We start from the raw sequence: 10,555 nt of genomic DNA, 5'->3' as shown, positions 1-10,555 counted from the left end.
TGTTATATACAAGAATATTTGTGTTATATGTTTATATAAACACAGCAAATCTAGTATATACACAAATCTTTGTATATATACATCTCAATGAACTTTATTTTTATCCCATTAACAAACGGGAAAATCCTGATAAATCAGACTGCTTGCCTGGTCAACATTACCCACTACCGCCCACGTGGTGGCAGCAGATCCTAAAGCTAGATGGACAAGTCACAGGAAAAGAAGTCCCGAGTGGGATCCAGGTTTGACCTAAGGCCTAATAAGGCCAAGTGATACACAATTGTAGATTATAGTTTTGGAGGCGCTTTACAGTTTTTTGCTGAATTGTCACAAATTTCTGTGATCTTTATTTTATAGATGAAGAAGTCAAGGTCAGAGAAATCAGGAATTTCCTGGCAACTGAAAGCTTTGGAATTATGGCTCATTACCACCAATTACATATTTCTCATTCTCTAGGCCTCTGAATTGTTCTTTTCCTTTGTCTTCAAATTTTATTAGCTTTCCAGTTGCAGATTCACGACTATCACACAGACGTGATCATAGCAATCAGTGAAGGATTTCAGAGTTATTTAATGAAAAATTGGATAACTTTTTCTTCTTCTCAAGCTTCCCCATGACTAATGTTAATCATTTGTCGTGTATTTTTCCTGACTATTGACACACTCCTACAGTTACGTACCCACACAACTCTAATATGTATGTGTGTGGGGACATGCGTGCAGATGCTGTCTATATATATATACATGGACCGCTGAAGGCCATTACAACATTAGTTTCTACTCTGAGTGATGCATGCAGTGTTACAAATCATATATCCATATGTATATATATATGATTTGTTGATGTTTTGCTGTCTATGACATGCTTTTATTAAACAGATATCCCATTATGCCCATCAATCTTGAGAAAGTAGCTTTGACAACTGCCGGCTGGTCGGCCCTATCACTATCCCCTTGGCCATGTTTCCTATTGAGCACACAAGATTTCACAGAATACCACAATCAGATGGGGTCTGTCTGTGACTAGATAAGTGAGACAAAACTGTGACCACTCTGTAATCTAAGCCCAGACAAAAACAAGAATACCGTGGAGGGAAAAATTAAATATCCTTCTCTCTCAGCAAACATGGGTGTCTGGTGGTTCTCTATCAATGACAGCTTTAGCCTCACTCCGTCCCTCCCACCACCTAAATTAAATGTCAAAATATTCATCGCAGAATCACAGAATCACTTCCATTTTCTAACTGGCCCAGTGCAGGATAAACCCCTGCTTCCTGACTCCTTTCCCCATTCACTTAAAACAAACCCAACCAGTTTCTCGATGCAGTAAATAACAAATATCACTTTTTAGAAAAGTAATGCCTTCACACAATGTAGGGCTCAAATTCACAACCCCGAGATCAAGAGTTCAATGCTCTACCATCTGAGAAAGCCAGGTGCCCCAACAGATCTTGCCTTTTTGACAGGTGGCTCCTAGTGCTCTACAGTTTGTTTTTTTCATTTGCTATACATCATGAGCTTCCTCAAAGTCAATATAATTGACCTATTCTATAGTTTAGGCTTACTACAGTTTTGTACCAAATCCATACCGGTGGACAAAAATGGAATTTTTGTTACCAATGCAAACAATGCAAATGTTACTCTTGCTTCTATTTCTTAAAAGAGATTTCCCTATAATGACATAGGTGAGTTAAAAATATGGCATATTTTTAACTTTTAATTTTTAATCATAATAAACTTTTTTGAAAAAAGATGTATCTGAAGATAGATGTATTCTATCTTCAGAAGTAGATGCCACAGTAATTTCTTTGTCATTATAAAGATACTAGGTGAAACAATCTTGTACTCTCTTACTAAGCAGTTTTCTATTAGTGTGCTTGAGCATCTTTTCCCGTGTCCATTTGTTTATTTATTTAATATTATTTACTACCTGCTACTTATTTTTCTACATGCTGAGCATGTAGTAGTATATAAGCCGATAAAGTTCCTACCCTCTTGGGAGTTTATATTGTTTGGGGGAAAGACAGACTAAAAACAAATAATGAAATTAGCAGACATTAGATGATGATAGGTGGTGTGGGAAAAATTAAGCTTGGTCAAGGAAAAAGGCCTGGAGAGTGAGCTCTTAGATTTATAGGGTGTTCAGAGAGACCCTCTAATAAAATAACATTTGAAACAACCGAGGGAGTGAGTGATCTGGACATCTGAGGCAAGCAGGTTACTACTACAGAGAAGAGCTCTAACGTGAGGCAGGATAATGCTTAAAATGCTCTAAGAATCTTAAGAGGTCAGACAAGACTGGAGAGGAGGGTCAAGGAGATCAGAGAGCTCAAAGGAAAGATACATGGACTGCTGAAGGCCATTACAACATCAGTTTCTACTCTGAGTGATGCATGCAGTGTTACAGGAAGATTTTAAGCTGGGGGGTGGCAGTATTGGATTCATGACTTTCTGGCAGCTTTCAGCTTTTGGGTGGAGTGCTGAGGTTGAGTGTAGAATGCAGGGCTGAAGCATAGAGACCACTTGGGAAATTGTTCCTATAATGAAAGCAATTATTACCAGAAGTTTGGAGAAAAGTATTAGTGGGAGATGTGGGGAGAAGAGATCAGATTTGGGATATATTTTGAAGGCAGTGCTGCAAATCTTGGGGAAAAGCTGGGAACGATTCTAAGGTAACTTTACTTAAACAACTCTCATGACAGAGTTGACATTTACTGAAATGAGGCAGGATGAGGTGGATGCAGGTTTGGAGGTTAGACTCAAAAGCTGAGTTTGGGACACATTATATTTGACATGCTTATTAAACACTCAGGTAGACACACTAGATATACTTAGGAGAAAGAAGTTTTAAGTTTGAAGAAAAAGTCCAGCATGAAATATAAACTCAGAAGTTATCAGTTTGCAGATGATTTTTAAAGCAATGAAATCAGATGAGCTCATCTATAGGGTTAAGTGTTGATAGAGAAGCAATCCTAGAACTGAGTTCTGGAAGACTCCAGTATTTAGAGGTTGTCGAGATGAGGGAAAATCAGCAAAGGAGATGGAGAGGGAGCAACCAGTGAGGTAAAAGAACCAACTGGGAAAATAGGCATACCTTCTTGTATTGTATTTTGCTTTATTGTGCTTTGCAGCTTTTTTTTTCTTTTCACAAATTAAAGGACTTTGTTGGGTACCATTTCATAGCTGGTACCCTCAAGTCTAGTAACACCACTTTTCCAGTAGCATCTGTTCTGTGCCATATTTTGAACATTCTTGCAATATTTCAGACTTTTTCATTATTGTTTTATTTACTATTGCGATCTGTGATCAGTGATCTATGGATGTTACTATTCTAACTATGCTGGGGTGCCACAAACCACACTCATACAAGACAGTGAACTTAACTGATAAACTTCATATGAGTTCTGACGACTCCATCAACCTGCTATTCCACCATGACTCTTCATCTCCTCAAGCCCCCTCTTCCCTAAGACACAACAATATTGAAAGTAGGCCAATTAAAAATCCTACAATGGCTCTATGTGTTCTAGTGAAAGCAAGAGTCAATCACTGAGGAAAACTTGACTGTCATCTTATTTTATTATTATTATTTATTTATTTATTTTTATTAAAGATGTTATTTATTTATTTGACAGAGAGAAATCACAAGTAGATGGAGAGGCAGGCAGAGAGAGAGAGGGAAGCAGGCTCCCCGCTGAGCAGAGAGCCCGACGCGGGACTTGATCCCACGACCCCGAGACCATGACCCGAGCCAAAGGCAGCGGCCTAACCCACCGAGCCACCCAGGCGCCCCTGTCATCTTATTTTAATAAATTACCACTGCCACCTCAGTCTTCAGCATCCAACACACTGATCAGTCAGCAGTCAACCTTGAGACAAGACCTTCCACCAGCAAAACGATGACCACTCACTGAATGTTCAGATGATAGTTAGCATTTTCTTGGCAATACAGTATTTTTAAATTAAGATACGTACATTGTATTTTAGACATAATTCTACTGAAAACTTAATAGACAACAACATAATGTATGTATAATATACATGTAATATGCACCAAAATAACCAAAAAATTCATTTGTCTGTTTTTATTGGGACATTTGCTTTATTACAGTGGTCTGGAATCAAACCCACAATATCTCTGAGGTGTAACTGTTGTGTTCCAAAAGTGAAATGGCAGCTTTCAAAAAGAAAATAATGATTAACTGTGTTCAATGCTTATAATTAGCCAATTAAGATTTGCCACATAATTTAGCAATATGAAGGCTTTTGGTGAACTTGAAGGAGCATCTAATGAAGTGGTGGAGGTGAAAGCCTCACTGAGTATATTCAAAGAGTTAGTGATGGTGGTCAATGCCTTCTAAGAGCTGTTCTAAAGGGAGCAGAGAAATGAAGTGATTACTGGAGACCAATATAGGGGAAAGAGATTTTTGTATTTTTTTTAACACGGAAGAAATAACATTCATGGAATGAGGGAATGATTGTGGAAGAAAAAGGGAAATACTGGTACAGTGACAACTTTTGAAGAGGGAAGAGAGTAAGTGAGCATGGGAACTAATGAAATTCTGGAAGGGATGGCATCATATGACCACAGGGACAATATATCCACACGGAAAAGTAGGGAGAACATGAAGAGTTGTGCCTACACTTGTTGACTGGAGTTTGTGGACATTCTCTTCTGATTGTCATGAAATGAGAGGTGGTGGTTTTGGACGTCTTAGAACACCACAGGAAGTATGAAATAGTTTTTTAGAAGAGTGGAGAAGCGATTGAAACCAGAATACTGTAGAAGTGTCAACTCTATAATCATGATTATGAATATAAATTGCATTATACACCATAATTGTGTGGATTTTTCCAGCCCCCTTCTGCTGCCAAGATTGGGGTTTTGCCAGAGCAATATGTGGAGAGGTTAGATGAGCTAATGAGTATACGATCAGTACAAGAGTCATTAATATAATGGTCCATGGAACCTCTGTTAGGTAAATAATAAGGATGTGAGAGGACCTGATCAACAGTGATGAGAGGAAAAATCAATGGATTGTTTATCCCAGCGTATTCAAAGATTGCTGAAATTATACTAGAGTGAGTTTAATGAACATTTAAATATCTCCTTCCCCAAAATTTCCTAGTCATATTTTTCACACTTTTTAAGATTTGTTTTGTCAATTTTTATATTTTGAGTAATAGTCTTTTAACATTCATATGTGTTGCAGATATTTTGATTAATACATTACATTTATCTTTTCTATTTTAAGAATCTTTTCCATTCTAACTGGTGTAAGGTGGTATCTCAATGTGGTTTTAATTTGAATCTCGCTGATGGCTAGTGATGATGAACATTGTTCATCACCAGTTAGAATGGCCAAATTTAGCAAGACAGGAAACAACGTGTGTTGGAGAGGATGTGGAGAAAGGGGAACCCTCTCACACTGTTGGTGGGAATACAAGTTGGTGCAGCTACTTTGGAGAACAGTGTGGAGATCTCTCAAGAAATTAAAAATAGAGCTTCCCTATGACCCTGCAATTGCACTACTGGGTATTTACCCCAAAGATACAGATGTAGTGAAAAGAAGGGCAATCTGTACCCCAATGTTTATAGCAGCAATGGCCATGGTTGCCAAACTGTGGAAAGAACCAAGAAGCCCTTCAACGGATGAATGGATAAGGAAGATGTCATCCATATACACTATGGAGTATTATGCCTCCATCAGAAAGGATGAATACCCAACTTTTGTAGCAACATGGATGGGACTGGAAGAGATTATGCTGAGTGAAATAAGTCAAACAGAGAGAGTCAATTCTCATATGGTTTCACTTACTTGTGAAGCATAACAAATAACATGGAGGACATAGGGAGATGGAGAGGAGAAGGGAGTTGAGGGAAATTGGAAGGGGAGGTGAACCATGAGAGACTATGGACTCTGAAAAACAATCTGAGTGTTTTGAAGGGGCGGGGGGGTGGGAGGTTGGGGGAGCCAGGTGGTGGGTATTAAGGAGGGCACGTATTGCATGGAGCACTGGGTGTGGTGCAAAAACAATGGATTCTGTTACACTGAAAAATTTTTAAAAAAAGAAAAAAAAATCATTTCCAAGCACATTAACATGTTTGTTTTATCATTCATTTCATTAGTTTCTGCTCAGCACTGCTCATTTCATCCTCTCTTATTTTGAGATCTTTATACTGGTTGGGTTATTTTTGATTATACCTACTTCTAATGATTTTCTCAAAATGTAAATGAATGGAACACTATTTGAACCATTAAATATTCCCCAAATATTTTACTTTGATCTTACCACATGAATAGTATTTTGGCAAGGGCTAAGATTCTTAGGGCACAAATACTTATTTTTTTTAACTATAAATATTATAGTTTCCAGTGTTACAGATGAAAAATCCATAAGTGGTTTCATTTTCCTCCCTTTGGAATCAAAGCAACCAATTCATTCTCATAAGCTTTTTTTCTTCAAATTTTGAAATATTTCCAGTGTGACCCTTTGTTTCCTAAATCCACCTTAAATTCACTGTAATAGTTCATCTGAAATTTCAATTCATTTTCAATATAGTAAAATATCTTCAAAATAATTTTTTGATTATCGATTTTGTTTTTCATGTTTCTTTATGCCTCTGTGACTCCTTTATTTTTCCTTACAGAGTGCTCTTTATCTCTTCTCCATCTCTCCAATACCTTATCTTGCCACTTATATTTTCCTTTGGTATTTTTATTTATAGGAGAGTTCTTTCATTTAACTTTTAAGATAATTTGATTTTCATGGATGTCTATTTCTGTTCAGCTGTTGAATTTTTAAATTAGGAAACTATGATTTCTTTAGTTGTTCTTTGTCACATTTCTAAGAAATTTTTTTTTAAAGATTTTATTTATTCATTTGACAGACAGAGATCACAAGTAGGCAGAGAAGCAGGCAGAGAGAGAGAGAAGGAAGTAAGCTCCCCGCTGAGCAGACAGCCCGATGTGGGGCTTGATCCCAGGACCCTGAGATCATGACCTGAGCTGAAGGCAGAGGCTTTAACCCACTGAGCCACCCAGGCGCCCCAGAAATTTTTTGTTATATTTTAAAATCTCCTGTTTTCTTCCCCATCAAGTCTGTTTAAGTAGGATCTTGTTCTGTGGCTTCTTTCTCTTAAGGAAGAGAAGACCCTCTTGTTGGTGTATTTTCATGTGGCCTTCCTGCTTGCTGAGACTAAATCCCTAAAAGTGTTATTTCATGACAATTTACTTATGCTGGTCAGGCTGCCCATTTTCTTGTATCACTCTCAATAATCACTGGCTAACCGGTTCCAAAAATGTTTTGCCCTATTTTAGTTTTGAACTCTAAGAACTACTACATGTATTTCTTATTTTCTGTATTTCTTACAGATTTGTTTTTCCAATCCCCAAAATATTATTAGTTTATTTGTTTCTTGTTTTAAAATTTTACAGTTTTAATTTTATCCTAGTTTGATTCCTTATCGGTTTTTATGACTATGTTATACTTAATTGCTAAGTGAATGAGCTATCTGATTTAGTGTTTAATTGCTTATCTCTCCATTTGTAAAATGGACCTAATAATGGACCTATTTAAAAAGGTGTTTTGTTTTATTTTAAGATTAAGTGAAATGATACACAGTCTGTCCAGTGCTTAGCATATAGAAAGTAATCCAAACTAATTATAATTGTTACACTTAAGATTTTAATAAGCATATCCTAAAGTCTTCAGTTAGTAAACCCTTCATGATAGCTCATTCTAATCTCCCCTTGTTTTTTTTTTATATATTTTATTTATTTATTTGAGAAAGTGAGAGCGATCACAGAGGAAGAGGGAGAAGCAGATTTGTCACTGAGCTGAGAGCCCAAAGTGGGGCTCCATCTCAGGACCCTGGGATCTTGACCTGAGCAGAAAGCACATGAAGGCAGACACTTAACCAACTGAGCCACCCAGGTGCCCCCAACCCCCTCTCCTTTTATTCATTCATCTTGTTGCTTCTCTCACCCTTCATCTTACTTGTTTTGCCAAAATTCCAACCCTGATTAAATTAGACATTCCACCTACTTTGTGCCCAAACAAGACTAAAGAAAAAAACACACTACCATGGTAACTGGTCTTATTTTAAGTTAAGGCCCTGACCATGCCCACAGCTGTTTTCCTCTATTTCCCTACTTGCTGCTCTTGTGGCAGGTAAAATCTTCTGGAAAACCATTTCACATCTCTTTGCTGTTTTCTTGTGCTCTACTCTCCATTTTATTTTTTAAGCCCCCACTCCTTGTATTCTTTTTTGTTAAAATGTTTTTTTTTCCAAAGATTTTATTTATTTATTTGACAGAGAGAGATCACAAGTAGGCAGAGAGGCAGACAGAGAGAGAGAGAGGAGGAAGCAGGCTTCCTGCTGAGCAGAGAGCCCGATGCGGGACTCGATCCCAGGACCCCAAGATCATGACCTGAGCCGAAGGCAGCGGCTCAACCCACTGAGCCACCCAGGTGCCCTTGTTAAAATGTTTTAACTCATGTTATTCAGTATGGTGAGAAAGGTACATTAAGCAATATATTTAATCAACTTGGACATATGGCAACAATATTTGCATGAATTTTATAGCAAGTATACCAAGGTGGGAAAGGTACATTAAGCAATATATTTAATCAACTTGGACATGTGGCAACTATATTTTCATGAATTTTATAGCAAGTATACCAAGGTTCAATTTTGTGAGGGCTTCATGTTGTTGTAAAATGATTGTACATATTGGGGCTGATTGTCAATACTTTGAGTAAGACTTCTTATCCATTAGGGACACACCAGTTTACTGAGAATCCTCAGGAGACTGTTGAGGAGAACTTATTTTTGCAGTCCTTAGTTAGATCTCTGGCCCCATGCCCTCGAATAAGCTTCAGATTCCTGAAGAGAATAATAAAAAATAAAATCATTATAAAAGTGAAAATTTACATCATACCCCGTGTAACAACAATGGACATGCATACTTCTCTTCATTGCTTTCAGTGTAGATAAGGAGAAAGCCCTTTCTTTTTTCAAGTGAACATTGTTCTGAAAAGTAAGTGTTCAACAGATCAGCAAACTTCCAGGTATGAAGATACCATTCTTCCTTCGTCACGTTTAATCAAGGGGGCACTGAATTTTATCACTAAGCTTTTAAATCTCAAAATTAGCTTTAGCATTTTGGAAGAAGTATATGACTTAGAATGGTACAAATATAAGTCAACAATTTCATAAAAACAAGTAATCATTGACAACAAAAATATTGAAAGCCTCAAGTATTCAGCCTTTAGGATTCTGACTCAGAGGACCCCCCATGGAGCTCAGAAGCATCTGGAACCAGACTTAAACTGGCTGACTTAACCTGAACACCACCATTTCTCTGGTTTTATACTGTAGTCTTCTGAAAAGTTTGTATATATAGATAAATTCAAGTTAAATTGTATTATTTTAATCAGAAAAATTTTAAGTGGTAAACTTGTTTTGTTATCTATTTCAGTGTAAGTGACCATGGATAAATCAATTGTAGCCAAGAAACTCATTTGTAAATCCTGTATTTAAAGCATATTTTCTGGTCTTCCCTGTTCTATAGTTCTCACCCAGCCTAAACAAAACACTTTTCCTAGGAATGATTATCTTCATGAAATACTGTACATAACAAATGATTCTATATGTCTTAATCACTGTGCAACAAGTAACTCTCTGGAATGTGTGCTCAGAGTTCTAACTTGGAAGTGCCAAGCGTGGTGGATGTTCCTACTGGTGACTGTACACCCTGTACTTTTTATTTGGACAAACAACAACATAGGCTGAAATATATTAACATTTCCATCTCTACCAACTTATATGTCAGGAAAATAAATTAATACAATATACAATTAATACAATTAATTAATGCAATATAGTAATTTATAAATTACTATTTCTGATTTTTTAACCAAAAAAAAAAAAGCCTGAAACTGGCCTACTGCTAACATTTGTGAGGCCAGAATAAGAGCACAAGTGGGATCCCTGACCCACAGCTCCACCTAGCTCCATTTACCACCCAGAAGGCCTCATATAAATGTATTTGGACCAACTAAGTCACAAGTTCAAGTTCTGTCCACAACTCTCCCTCTTAGCAAAAAGTTACCACTTGGGCATCTTTTAAGCATAGGGGTGTACATACCTGCAACAGAGGTCTGCCCTGGGGAGGACCGACCTGGGAAGAACTTTTATAGATTAGAGAATAAGTGAGGACTATATGGGCAGGGAATTCCAGGATTTAAGACTCCTAAGACATGGTCTGGAATGCAGGACGGAGTCCTTGTCTCCCCAGACTCCTTGCTACATGGAGAAAGAAAGGTGCAACCAGAAAAAGGCCAAGAGTATGGCTCTCTAAAGCTTGTGAGCAAGTAATGGCCGAGAATATATTTCTTCCACCTAATGTATGACTAACTAAAAGGATGAAGATTTTGGAGGATGAAATATATGAGAAGATAAAAGGAAAAGAACTGTTGCTCCATGAAATCTCAGTCTAGTAGAGCAGAACTTTGCTCTTCCTTCCCTCACAGCAAAAATCTGCTGCCTT

Source organism: Neovison vison, chromosome 11 (genome assembly GCF_020171115.1).
Source record: "Neovison vison isolate M4711 chromosome 11, ASM_NN_V1, whole genome shotgun sequence".
NCBI lineage: Eukaryota > Metazoa > Chordata > Mammalia > Carnivora > Mustelidae > Neogale > Neogale vison.
The sequence above is the reverse complement of the archived record's forward strand: the minus strand, read 5'-3'. Positions refer to the sequence as shown.